Below are 12374 nucleotides of genomic sequence, written 5' to 3'. Positions count from 1 at the left end.
AACCCTACGATCAGCTGTTTTTGATCTCGTTAAGCGAAAAATCAGTTCCCGAAGCAGGGAACCGATCAACGCTAAGCAAAAAACGCCCATTCAGTCATCATTTAGCAATTGCAATAGCGATCGCAAAAAAACTAATTGTCAAGCGATTTCCTCGTCTAGCAAGGTAATCAACAAGTGTACTCCTTATCATTGTATTCATAGACTGATTCCAACCACCTCTGCAAAACATCCAGTTTTTACTTCCAACAGCACATGGGTTTTAACTTATTTTCCGCCTTTACATGGAAGGGTACGTGGAAAGTCAGTGGTGTTGCATAACCTCTGGGTAAACAGACTCTCTTGTGGGCAAATTAAAGGAAGGTACAGTGGTGCTGACAGCAGGTGGTCTGTACAAATGGAACAGTTTGTGCTGTAGTAAGGATCTCTGCATAACTAGTCACTTGTGGTCTGTCTGTACAACTGCTGAAGAATCAGAACCCACTGGACGCTCATTGCTCCTGAAACTTCATGGAGTTGGCTTTACCTCTAATGAGGAGCAACAGACAGGTTAGATGAGAATGGAATGATGGGATGAGAAAGGCTTCATTGGTTTGGACCAAGAGTCCTGCACCACTGTCAGCTATTCTTCACTGAAACCACGTTAAACACCTCCCTTCTGGATCACAGTTCCAGATTTATTTAAAGGATGAATTGAAAATAGCTGCCCGTACTCCCTTCCAGAACTGGAAAAGTTACTTTGGTGGACGATGTCTCTCAAAAGTTCCAGGTGTCTTGGAAGATGCAGTCCACGCAAGTCACTTTTCCAAGTTTTGTTTCCTCCCTTTTATCCTCCTTGTGGTTTATTTCCCAGACTTTGGAAGACCCACTTTGGTCATTGCTAGTTCTAAGTGCTAGCGATGCTTAGCTCTGCTGTCAGTTGCTTCAAAGGGCCAGCTGGTACACTCGGCAGCCCCAGGCGAGAAGCTTCTCCTTGGACTGTACAACTTCTACCAAGGTAACAATACTCACAATTGTTCTCACCCTCAAAGAAAAAGGGATGAGCGACACTGAGACACCACTAAAAACTTGTCACATGCTGTGAGATTATTTTGCTGCAACCCAAAAGCAAAATGACGGAAGTTATTTTTAAGTTCTTCACCACTGCCACCAACAACAATGAAGAAGTTTGAAAAGAGGAACAGAAATCATGGATTTTGCACAAAACTCATCACATTTTGCATTTAAATCCTTTTATTATGGACCAAATACAAGGGTTTTTTTGCATAAAACATAAGGGGTGGTGTCCTGTTGCTTCAGTGTGGAGCACAAATGAAATTAGGTGTCTCTACCTCTATTCTGTAAGGCAGTGGTCCCCAACCTTGGGCCTCCAGATGTTCTTGGACTACAGCTCCCAGAAGCCTTCACCGCCACCTCTGCTGGCTAGGATTTCTGGGAGTTGAAGGCCAAGAACATCTGGAGGCCCAAGATTGGATACCACTGCTGTAAGGGACGTGGTGGCGCTGCGGGCTAAACCGCAGAAGCCTGTGCTGCAGGGTCAGAAGACCAAGCAGTCGTAAGATCGAATCCACACGATGGAGTGAGCTCCCGTTGATTGTCCCAGCTCCCGCCAACCTAGCGGTTCGAAAGCATGCAAATGCAAGTAGATAAATAGGGACCACCTCGGTGGGAAGGTAACAGCGTTCTGTGTCTAAGTCACACTGGCCATGTGACCACGGAAGATTGTCTTCGGACAAAACGCTGGCTCTATGGCTTGGAAATGGGGATGAGCACTGCCCCCTAGAGTCGAACACGACTGGACAAAAATTGTCAAGGGGAACCTTTACCTTTACCTTTACCTCTACTCTAGCAAACACCCTCTTGCGTGACAAGTTGTGTGATTGATCTCACAACCAGTGCAAGAATGGACATGTGTTTTGGAGCTGGACAGAGTGGAGGAGGGTAAGGGGGTGGGGACATACTTAATACAATTTCCCTTCTCTGTTCTTTGCCAATGGGATACTCATCTATATATTGTTCTCATAATACAAAGCAAGGACTTTCATGGTTTTTTGTTGTAAAATACATTATAACACCCCCCCCAAAACCCCACTACTGCATGGTTGTTATGAGGTGGGGTTTGTATATGTGTGTGTGTGTGTGTGTGTGTGTGTCTGTGTCTGTGTCTGTGTGTTTGTTTTGCAAGATAGTTCCAACAAGCAGAAAATATTTTCTTATGTTGCTCAGGAGAGAGAAATCCTTTGAACTTTTCTTATTCTCACCTGTGAGCATGGAAAAAGTGAAGAGGTCCAATCCCCTGGGGAATAAGTGAAGAGTTGATCACCTCTCCCATGAAAAATGACTAGTGGCTGCACAGAATTCTTCTCTACGATGCGTACATTATCTTTTCTACACACGCATGGAATTTATACGCAGCTCAGCACGCAGAGATGTAATCATGTCAAAAGCGTGCTGCTGGTGACCCAAATAATATTGTAAAACTTTTTTTAAAAAAATACTCATTGTCTTGCCATGGTTGCTTATGCCTTTGTCTTGTCTGCTGCAGCCCTTTCACACAAGCGAGTGTCTCTCAATAGACAATAATGCTGGGAAAGACTGAAGGCAGCAGGATATGAGGAAGACCAAATATGAGATGGATTGACTCCCTAAAGGAAACCACAGGTTTCAGTTTGCAGGAGCTGAGCAGGGCTGTTGATGAGGGTTAATAAGTTGAAACTCAATCCAGACAAGACGGAAGTGCTGTTAGTGGGTGCTTCGCTGGATAGGTTGGAGGGCCATCTCCCTGTCCTGAATGGGGTTACACTCCCCCTAAGGGACAGGGTCCACAGCCTGGGGGTGCTCCTGGACCTGGGGGTGCTCCTGGACCCCAGTCTAACTCTGGAAGCCCAGGTGGACTCGGTGGCCAGGGGCGCCTTCCTTCAGCTGCGGACATTGTACCAGCTACGGCCCTACCTGGACGAGCGGAGTTTCATGACAGTTACACACGCACTGGTAACATCTCGTATGGATTACTGCAATGCTCTCTACGTGGGGCTGCCTTTGAAGACGGTCCGGCGACTGCAACTGGTCCAGAATCGAGCTGTGTGGCTGGTGAGTGGTGGGGCCGCTACAGAACATATCAAGCCGATTCTGTTTAAGTTACATTGGTTACCAGCTGCTGCCCGAGCCCAATTCAAAGTGCTTGTTTTGACATATAAAGCCCTAAACGGCTTGGGCCCTGGATACCTGAAGGAACCATATGAGCCTACCCGGCAGTTAAGATCTAGCCAGGGGGCCTTTTGAAAGAGCCATCCCTCAAGGAGGTAAGAGGGACGGCTTGTAGACAAAGGGCCTTCTCGGCAGCTGCCCCCAGACTATGGAACGCCCTCCCAATTGAGATTCGTCTAGTGCTGACGTTGATGACGTTTTGGTGCCAGTTCAAAACATTCCTGTTCCAGAAGCCTTTTAATTTAAATAATATCAACTGTGGGTCCTGATGGCAATTTTTAGAGTATGTATTTTAATTGTATTTTAATTGTTTTATCTTTTTAATTGTTTTTCAATTGTTTTAAGCCGCCCAGAGACTTTTGGGTAGTGTGGGCGGCATATAAGTTAAATAAATAAATAAATATATCAATAAGTTACTTATTTCAGTGTACCTAATGCTAGGGATGAACCTGCATATCATCCCCTTATATCTATCATCTTTCTGTCTTATAGAGATCATGATGCTGTTTCTGCATACTGTAAATAGGCAACCCCCTTGTAGGACAGCAATCTAGGTTGTGCTAACATGGCCCCAGGATTTCATTCCAAGAACTAAAAGCCCAAGCATCCGCTCTATTTATTTATTTATTTTAATTGTTTATTTATTCGATTTATATCCTGCCCATCTGGTATATTCTACCACTCTGGGCAAGGAGAGTATATTCTCCTCTCCTTGATATCAATCATGCTATTTGCTCACACATTTTCTTTTTCATGCAAATATTTTGACAAAGTATTTGCACTTTTGCTATGGCTTGGGTAAATTGTTCATTGGGTCTGCCTATAACTCAAAGTGACAGCCGCTTTTCCAAGCCTTTGGGAAGTTCCTGCGGGAGTTGTTTGCATTTTTTAATTGCTTACTAATGTAAAAGTATTATTGCCGGTTGGCAATAAATCATGACAATTTGGCCCCACAAGAGGTTTTGAAATGTGCCATAGATGCTGTAATTAAGTGATACTAATGGTTCTGCAATTAATATAATGGGAGCACGCTTTTTACAAGGTTAAAACAGCCTTTCTCTACCTTGTAAAGGAACGATAAGAAAAGAAAATGTGGAATATAGTGTAAAAAATAAAACTAAATATGAATGCTGTAGTCTAAAATAGTTCTAACTGGAACAGATTGATCGAATCAATGGGATTTATGTAAGTTTTCTGCTTTTTAAAAAATCTTCAGTTTAATTGTTTTGCTTTAGATGGGACTGGGGATGCGATGAGTACTCACAAAATTTGTCATGCCTAGCAGTTTTCTGAAACCCAGTGCCAAGACTTCCCTCATATCTGTGAAATTTCTTGCTCACCTTTTTCTGGCTCTTTTTTGTATGTGAGCCACTACCACATTCTGTTCAGTTTAATGTGATTCTGTGATGAATTCTGTGCAAGAAAGATGTCATTCTGCAAGGGAATCGTAGCAATTTGGGTGGTTTGATATTTCTTCTTCCCTTTCTAGGTGAATCCTGGGCAGGAAAGATGGCAAGATTCCCTATGAGATTTCTTAGGGGGAGAAATAATCTTGAGCAAAGAACGTTTCCTGCAAGAGCGAAAGAGGGCGTTTCCCCCCTGTTTCTCTCCTGAGTAAGAAGCTGTTCCTAGACATTCCTAGACAGGGCTAAAAATTGGATTTAGGCCAGTAACAACAGTTATCTGCTTTCCTACAAGATTGTCCTGTTGTACTTGCCATACCGTGGCGAAAAGTGAGCATTAGCTGGTTACAGTTAATAAAAGTATATGATGCAGTTTGCTAGGAAAGAAAATTGAATTAAATTGTTCGGTTAAGGATTTCTTTGTCTGTATCATTTACAGGAGGGTCAGGGCTCAGAAAAGTTACTTTGTGAACTACAGCTTCCAGACTGCCTAGCCAGCATAGCATATTCCAGCTACCGGTTGCAAGTAATTTATTCAATCCACAGGTTTCTGGCACCCCCAGAGGTGCTCCACACCTGTTGGGGTGTGTGTGTGTGTGTGTGTGTGTGTGTGTGTGTGTGTGTGTGTGTGTGTGTTGGTGCTGTATTTGACAGCCAGGCATCTAATGTTTCCACTACTGAACAGAGAGCAGCAAGAAAATAAATCCTGTCCTTTAGCAGAGAAGGTTGAGAGCAGACATGAAATATCAGATTTTTGGCTTAACTTACACGCGAAGTCAGCGCCTCTGATCATAACTCAGTCAAGATTTCAAGCTGTTTAGCACCATCTCCTAGACCTAAACAAGCAGCTGATTCTCTTTCCACTCTTCGCTTCACTTAAAAAACAGGCCGTCTGGAAGAACTGAAAAAACCAAATTTTTTCATGAAGGAAAGACACTGAAGAGAGGTGTGATTTTTTTTTTCATCTGGAGACTGTGAATCTCTTTGATCTGCAGCTGTTTGTCAAGTGTATTGATTTTTAAAAATTTTTTAAAAGATGCCTCTTCCTCACTTTAGGGAAATATCCAAAGAATATACTAAATTGTGGATCTGATATATTTGGCAGGCTCTGTGCTATCATAACAAAGAACTAGAGATCGAGCAGCCAAGTTATATTTTGTGGATATTTTGTGTGCCCTGCCTCCACCACGATTTTCATCTTAACCCCTCTGGCCATGATCCACTCAATCTGGAGAAGCCCCACTGAGTGCAGGAGTCTTATTTTAAGGAAATGGCTTAGGCTGTGCATAGTGTTTAAACCTGTCTTCCCCAGAAAATGAGCTCTCGATTCCAAGCAGCCAACAGGGGCGCACTATGATCATTTATCTCATTATCATTTGCAGAACACTTTCATATGAATTATCCTTGTGCATTGGGAACCCGCTGGCAGGTACTTTAATCCGTAATCACAGATGTATTGATGCAGATAGTGGTCCAGAGGTTTGGCGGTGTTTTTAAGTATGCACATAAGCCAGTGCAGAGCCTGTGTAAGTTCTCTTTTTGGACTACAACTCCCACAATCCCCTGTTGGAGTGGGTCTTGTGAAACCTGGATTCAAATGCCCACTGAGCCATGTTCACTCTGCAGTTTTCCTGCAGCAGCCCTGAAAAGGGGAACACACACACACACACACACACACACACACACACACACACACACACACACACACACACACACACACAAACTGGCCATGATCCACTCAACCTGGAGAAGTCCCACTGAAATGAATATATATAAATATATAAATATATATAAATACAGTGGTGCCCCATTCTGGATTAAACATCGCTATGGGGAAACATCGCTATACAGGACAAAAAAGCCCATTGGGTTCCAAATGGACATAAAACTCACCGTTATGTGATGTTCCTCCATAGCGCAGGCATTTTCGCGCCCTCGGTAAGCGAGGGCAGGGCGTGAAAATGCTGCGAGCAGCCATTTTTGGTGTTCCGCCAGCCATTTTGGAACCGCTGAACAGCTGATTTTAAAAAAACGCTATGCGAAGATCGGTAAGCGAAACGCTTACCGATCATCGCAAAGCAAGTTTTGCCTATCTAGGCATCGGTATGCGATCGCATTAGCGATCCCCAAAAAACGGATTGCTATGCGAATTTGTCGTTAAACTGTGCGCTCGTTATGCGAGGCACCACTCTGTGTGTGTGTGTGTGTGTGTGTGTGCAGATAGGAAGGGAAAATGAATGTTTAGCCCTGTATTGTGTGCTGACTGTGCAAAAGCTAAGATGGCGATGAGAGCATATGGAGAGAAGTGTGAGAAACAAAGATATTAATCATCTTACCACGATGTTCCTTCACCCACAGCAACGGATGCATTTGAGTTCAAAGTCAAAGCTGAGCTGTAGGAATCTTCCAACAGAGGTTGCATTCCCAGCAACCTTGCAAATCTCGGGGAAGCTCGTGAGTCCTGCAGCTCAGTGGGGTGTTTTTTCTCCCTGCTTCCCAGAGGAATGGCTCAGAACATAATAGAAATCAAGGGGCTATTCTACCATCTGTTGCTGCAGGTTTGTATTCCTATCACTAAGCTTTTTTTTGGAGGGGGTGCCACTGAGTTACGACCAGCAGTCGTAAGATCGAATCCATGTGATGGAGTGAGCTCCCGTCGCTTTGTCCCAGCTCTTTGCCAACCTAGCCGTTCGAAAACATGGAAATGCAAGTAGATAAATAGATACCATTTCGGTGGGAAGGAAAAACGGCGTTCCCTAGTCATGCTGGCCACGTGACAACAGAAACTGGCTCTACGGCTTGAAAACGGGATGAGCACCACCCCCTAGAGTCGGACACGACTGGACTAAAAATGTCAAGGGGTACCTTTACCTTTACCTACCGAGTTATGGGAGTGGAAGTGCATTAAATGCAATAGTACCATCCCTCCTTCTAGCTCCTGATATTTCTCTGCAACTGCCCATCAGCTCCCACGCATCCGTCTGCTAATCTCCATTCCTTGTATCTCATTCCTGTTGTCCTCAAGCTGCTAGGATAGAAGAGGAGAAAATAAAAGACTGGAGGAAACTTGGGTGGGACCAGCTGCAGCTGCCTTGTTTATGCAGCATGAGATTTAGGTCCATAAGCTGCATCCGGTAGTGCTGATCGAGTGTGAGTCCAGATGTTGAATTTGCACATATGCAGACGAGCTCTTTGTGAAGGGCCAGATATATAGGCTGCATGGCTGAATGGCTATGGAAGATTTGCTCCACCAGGTTCTGATTTGCTTCACCTTTATTAGGTGGTGGGATATGTTATGCAGCCATTCGAGCAATTGACAGGTTGCTTAAGGCAGACTTCATTGTATTTAACTCCCTGTGATAAATGTGCTCCACAAAGCCCTACAATACAGGCTCCAGATTTCTTTCTTGGCATTTCTCTGTGTGTCAGCAAGAAATCCTCCACTTCTTTTGTTGATGCAATTACAATTAAAGTGCTGTTTCTCCTCGCGCTTCAGAGCCATCAACGCATCCGCTCTCCCCGTTTCAAATGAAATATTTAAAGAACTCTCGCAAACAATAAAATACACAGGAAATCTAAAGCGACAGTGGCTATGTGCGAAATCATTGATATTTTAGATAATTGCATTCAAAAGTTCAGGCTCATAATAGATCATATTGATTATGTGTGGCCTCGACAGATGTGCAGTGGGGCTTGACTGAAGGCCAGAGATGGCTTTTCCCCTTGGCCTCTTAATGGACTGGCTTCTTGATGGCTGGTTATAGACATTCACAGTGATGTGATCCCATTATAAGGCAGACATTCAACACACACTAACAACTGGAACACCTAATAAGAAAATAGACACTGTAGCTGTTAATTAAGTGCCGTTGATGGATCAAGATGGCTTGGCAGTGATGGAGATCCCACAGACAGGCAGATATAACAAGAGCTGGCCAGGGAAAGGATGGAGAAAAGTTAGACAACCACAGGATGGAAACTATGCCTGTTACTTTTGCCTGAAAGAAACTTCTAGGGTTAAATATGGAAATTGTCCCTATTGTGAAAACATCTACCCTGCTACTGCTAAACTCTGTGGTTGGCTTAGAATCTGTCCATGGTCCTGAATAATGTGTGCTGTTTCTGGGCCTTGCTATTTCTCTGCAGCTGCCTATCAACTCGCGGACATTCATCTGTTAATCCAGTGGTCCCCAACCTTGGGTCTCCAGATGTTCTTGGACTTCAACTCCCATAATTCCTGGCCGACAAAGGTGGTGGTGAAGGCTTCTGGGAGTTGCAGTCCAAGAACATCTGGAGGCCCAAGGTTGGGGACCACTGTGCTAATCTACATTTCCTAGACCTTTTCAGAGAGATTTTGTATCTATCCTTGTGCAAAACAGCTAAGGAATTTCAAGGGAAGGAAGACATATTGATAAGATCACCAACATTTCTTGGAAGGTTCCCAGCATCTACATCTGCAGATGAGAGAGTGCACTTTTCAAGCTTCTAATCCCACTCGATTTACACAACTCAGCCACAGAGTTGGTGACCCATACTTAGAACATCCATGATCCCACTGGTCTTTTTCTTGTCTCTTTGCCCTCCACCACTCTTTTCAGAGAAACGGTACCCTTTTCAGCACATGTACCATGTTATTTTTTCAAGTCTTCCTTATCCTCCTGCCTCTTTATTAAGAAAAAAAAATCCCAACATTTCTTCAGGAACTGGAAGCAAAGAGACTTTGCCTGAGGGCATTGAAGGAGATATGAATGGGATGCTGCTTCCAGAATGAAATAGAGATATGCTTTGATAAATCATTTCACTATTCATCCATATTAGCTTGGCGGCTGATAAGAATATTGCATTGCATTATATAGAACTAAAAGGCCCTGAGATAGATTTTTGGCTTTAACCAATAGGAAGGCGAGTTCTAACAACAGAAATACAAATATGGGAGTCAAGGGGGACAATGGGATTGAAGAAAGAAAGAAAAAACCCAAGAATCCTGGAGGTCATAAGACAGTCAGGATATCATGGATCAAGAAGACAGCAAAGTGAAACAAAAAGGACTATATACCTTAGTTGGCTTATTAATAGTAAAGGTAAAGGTAAAGGTAAAGGTTCCCCTTGACACTTTTTTTTGTCCAGTCGTGTCCGACTCTAGGGGGCGGTGCTCATCCCCATTTCCAAGCCATAGAGCCAGCGTTTTGTCCGAAGACAATCTTCCGTGGTCACATGGCCAGTGCGACTTAGACACAGAATGCTGTTACCTTCCCACCAAGGTGGTCCATATTTATCTACTCGCATTTGCATGCTTTTGAACTGTTAGGTTGGCGGGAGCTGGGACAAGCGACGGGCACTCACTCCGTTGCGTGGATTCGATCTTACGATTGCTTGGTCTTCTGACCCTGCAGCACAGGCTTCTGCGGTTCAGCCCGCAGCACCACCATGTCCCTTTATTAATAGTAACATGCCATCAAATTAATTCTGACATATGGAAATCCTTTCCAGGTTTTTCTAAGCACAGAGTACAAGAAGTGGTTTACCCTTCCCTTCTTTTGGGGGGCCATACCTGGGACCCTGGTCTAAAGTACCCAGAATCACTGCTTAGGTAGTATGACAACCACTTGCAGATCATTGGCTGATGCAGGTCATGCCGAGTGATGGCTTGCGGCTTGGACGGCCATCACTAGAGTAAGGTGACAATGCTGATGATAATAATAATTGAAGGCAAGACGTGTAAATCATGACATGGCTCATCTTCAAAGCCCAAATGAGACTGCACAAATAAAATAAGCAAGCAAGCAAACAAGCAAACAAAAAACAAACAAACAAACAAACAAACAAACAAATAAATAAATAAATAGCAACCACCTTTTTCCAGACACAAACTAGCAAGAATTGGTTGGTGAGGATTTCGGGGAGAATTTGTCTCTTAGTGCAATTATTTTTGATGCATTTTAGTAAATGGGCAGCATTTAAACTACAATGTTTGCATGGACTCTCTTAAAAAGCGGAAATGCTGAAGAGGCTGTTTGTCTCATTGGAAGCAATCCAATCTCTTTGTGTACTTGCTCTGTTTGTGTGTGTGTGTCTGTGTGGACACCATCTTTATCCATCCGTAGTGCTTAACAGCTACGGTATCTATTTTCTTATTAGGTGTTCTGGTTGCTAGTATGTGTTGAATGTCTGCTTTTTAATGGGATCCCATCACTGTGAATAACTATAAGTGTTTTTGTGCAAATGCCCCTTACCTTTTAGGAGAGATGGGAAAAAGTCACATTTTGTACAAAATATAGTATCAGAGGTGCAAAATATAAGGTGTTCTGCAGGAATCTCCACAAGTTTTGTTGGATTTGGTTTGGTCTGGTTTGGTAATGCCGCTGTTTACAAAACGGCAACAGTGGGCTCTCACAGTTATGAAAGAATGAAAAAGCTTGCAATTTGTCTTGTCAACAATCTGTCTACAGGCATCATTTGTTAGGATTTGTGACATCCTTAATGAGATATGCCTTAGAGGAAAAATTCACATTTTGGGGAGTAGGTTATGTGTTTTTGAACAGTAATGTACTATATTGGAAAACAGAATAACTTTGCTCCATGAACTAGGAACTATGGTGGGTTGTTTGTGGCCTTTTGATTGATCAGCTTCTGTGTTCCTGTGCCTAGTTTTACAAGAGAAAAAACTCCTTGTCTTGCAACCCCCCCCAAAAAAAACAGGAGTTTTCGCACAGATTATAGATATAAAATGTATGATTTCCATGTCATGATTCCCACATCATGCATATAAAAATGGGCAACGTTTTGTGTGACTTTTTCAACATCACAAACTTAACGCAGAAACAGAAGAGAATAAATGGACTTGTGAATGAACACATCTGCCCTGTGGAAAGAGGAATACTGCTGATATTAGGGCTAATGCCTTTCCTTGATTCTGCCAACAGCAAGGAGAAAACCTATTTCTAATTGTGAAAAGAAAGCCCATGCATTTTTGTGGGCAAGGATACAGCCTAGTTCCCTCTACACACCTTCTTTGGTTCCTTTTCTTAACACATTAGAATGTGACAGGATACTGCGTGCTCATCGGCATTTAGATCTAGTCTGCTAAAGTACAAACTATTGGAATGCAAAAAGCACAGAATTCATTTTCAGGGCACGGAAAGTAGCAGGCAATAAATCATTTGTTTTTGACAGGATTTGGAAGCCAAGAGGAGGGGACTGTGAACCCTCACGAGCACATTTGTTGGAGGGTCACTTTTCAGTCTTCAGTCCATTGCTTTAAATGTTTACAGAATCTCACTGTCTTGTTTGCTTTTCCTTCCTGGTTTATCTTTCTCCCAGACTGTGGATTAATCACCTGTCTGGATATCTGAAGTGCTGATTAATTGATGACCTTGAACAGTGACCCAGAAATACTAACTGCCATTCCCCCTAGCATTTAAAAATCATGTTTTGTAAACAAAGCATAACGCTAGCCCTGGTATATTTGTTAGAAAGATCTGCCATTGCACGGTTCCCCAAGAACAGCCTATGCTTGTAAGCTCTTCTGTGCAGTCGAAAGCTGAATGAATAAAGCTGCCTTCTACAGACCATTGATCCGTCTCTCCCAGTACTTTCCAAATGGCCATTGCAAGATGTGATTTGAAACGCTGTTGTCCTAAAGGGAAGACTCTGCTTGAATGGAGACTTTCCCAGTCTCGAAATTAGGGGTGGGGAATGATTTCCATATCAACTTGTTTAAAAAAAGTATAAACTTTCCAAAATTTCCAAAATTGTGTCATATTCTGA

General features: G+C 43.1%; 1 protein-coding gene across 2 annotated transcripts in view; it reads left to right on the top strand.

Annotated features, from left to right (window-relative positions):
- DCC (DCC netrin 1 receptor) overlaps nt 1-12374 on the top strand; it is a 1127120-nt gene that overhangs the window by 206378 nt on the left and 908368 nt on the right. The gene's annotated exons all lie outside the window — the stretch shown is intronic.

The sequence above is a fragment of the Pogona vitticeps genome, chromosome 2 (genome assembly GCF_051106095.1).
Source record: "Pogona vitticeps strain Pit_001003342236 chromosome 2, PviZW2.1, whole genome shotgun sequence".
Lineage (NCBI taxonomy): Eukaryota > Metazoa > Chordata > Lepidosauria > Squamata > Agamidae > Pogona > Pogona vitticeps.
Note: the sequence above shows the minus strand (reverse complement) of the source record. Positions and strands in the feature narration are given on the sequence as shown.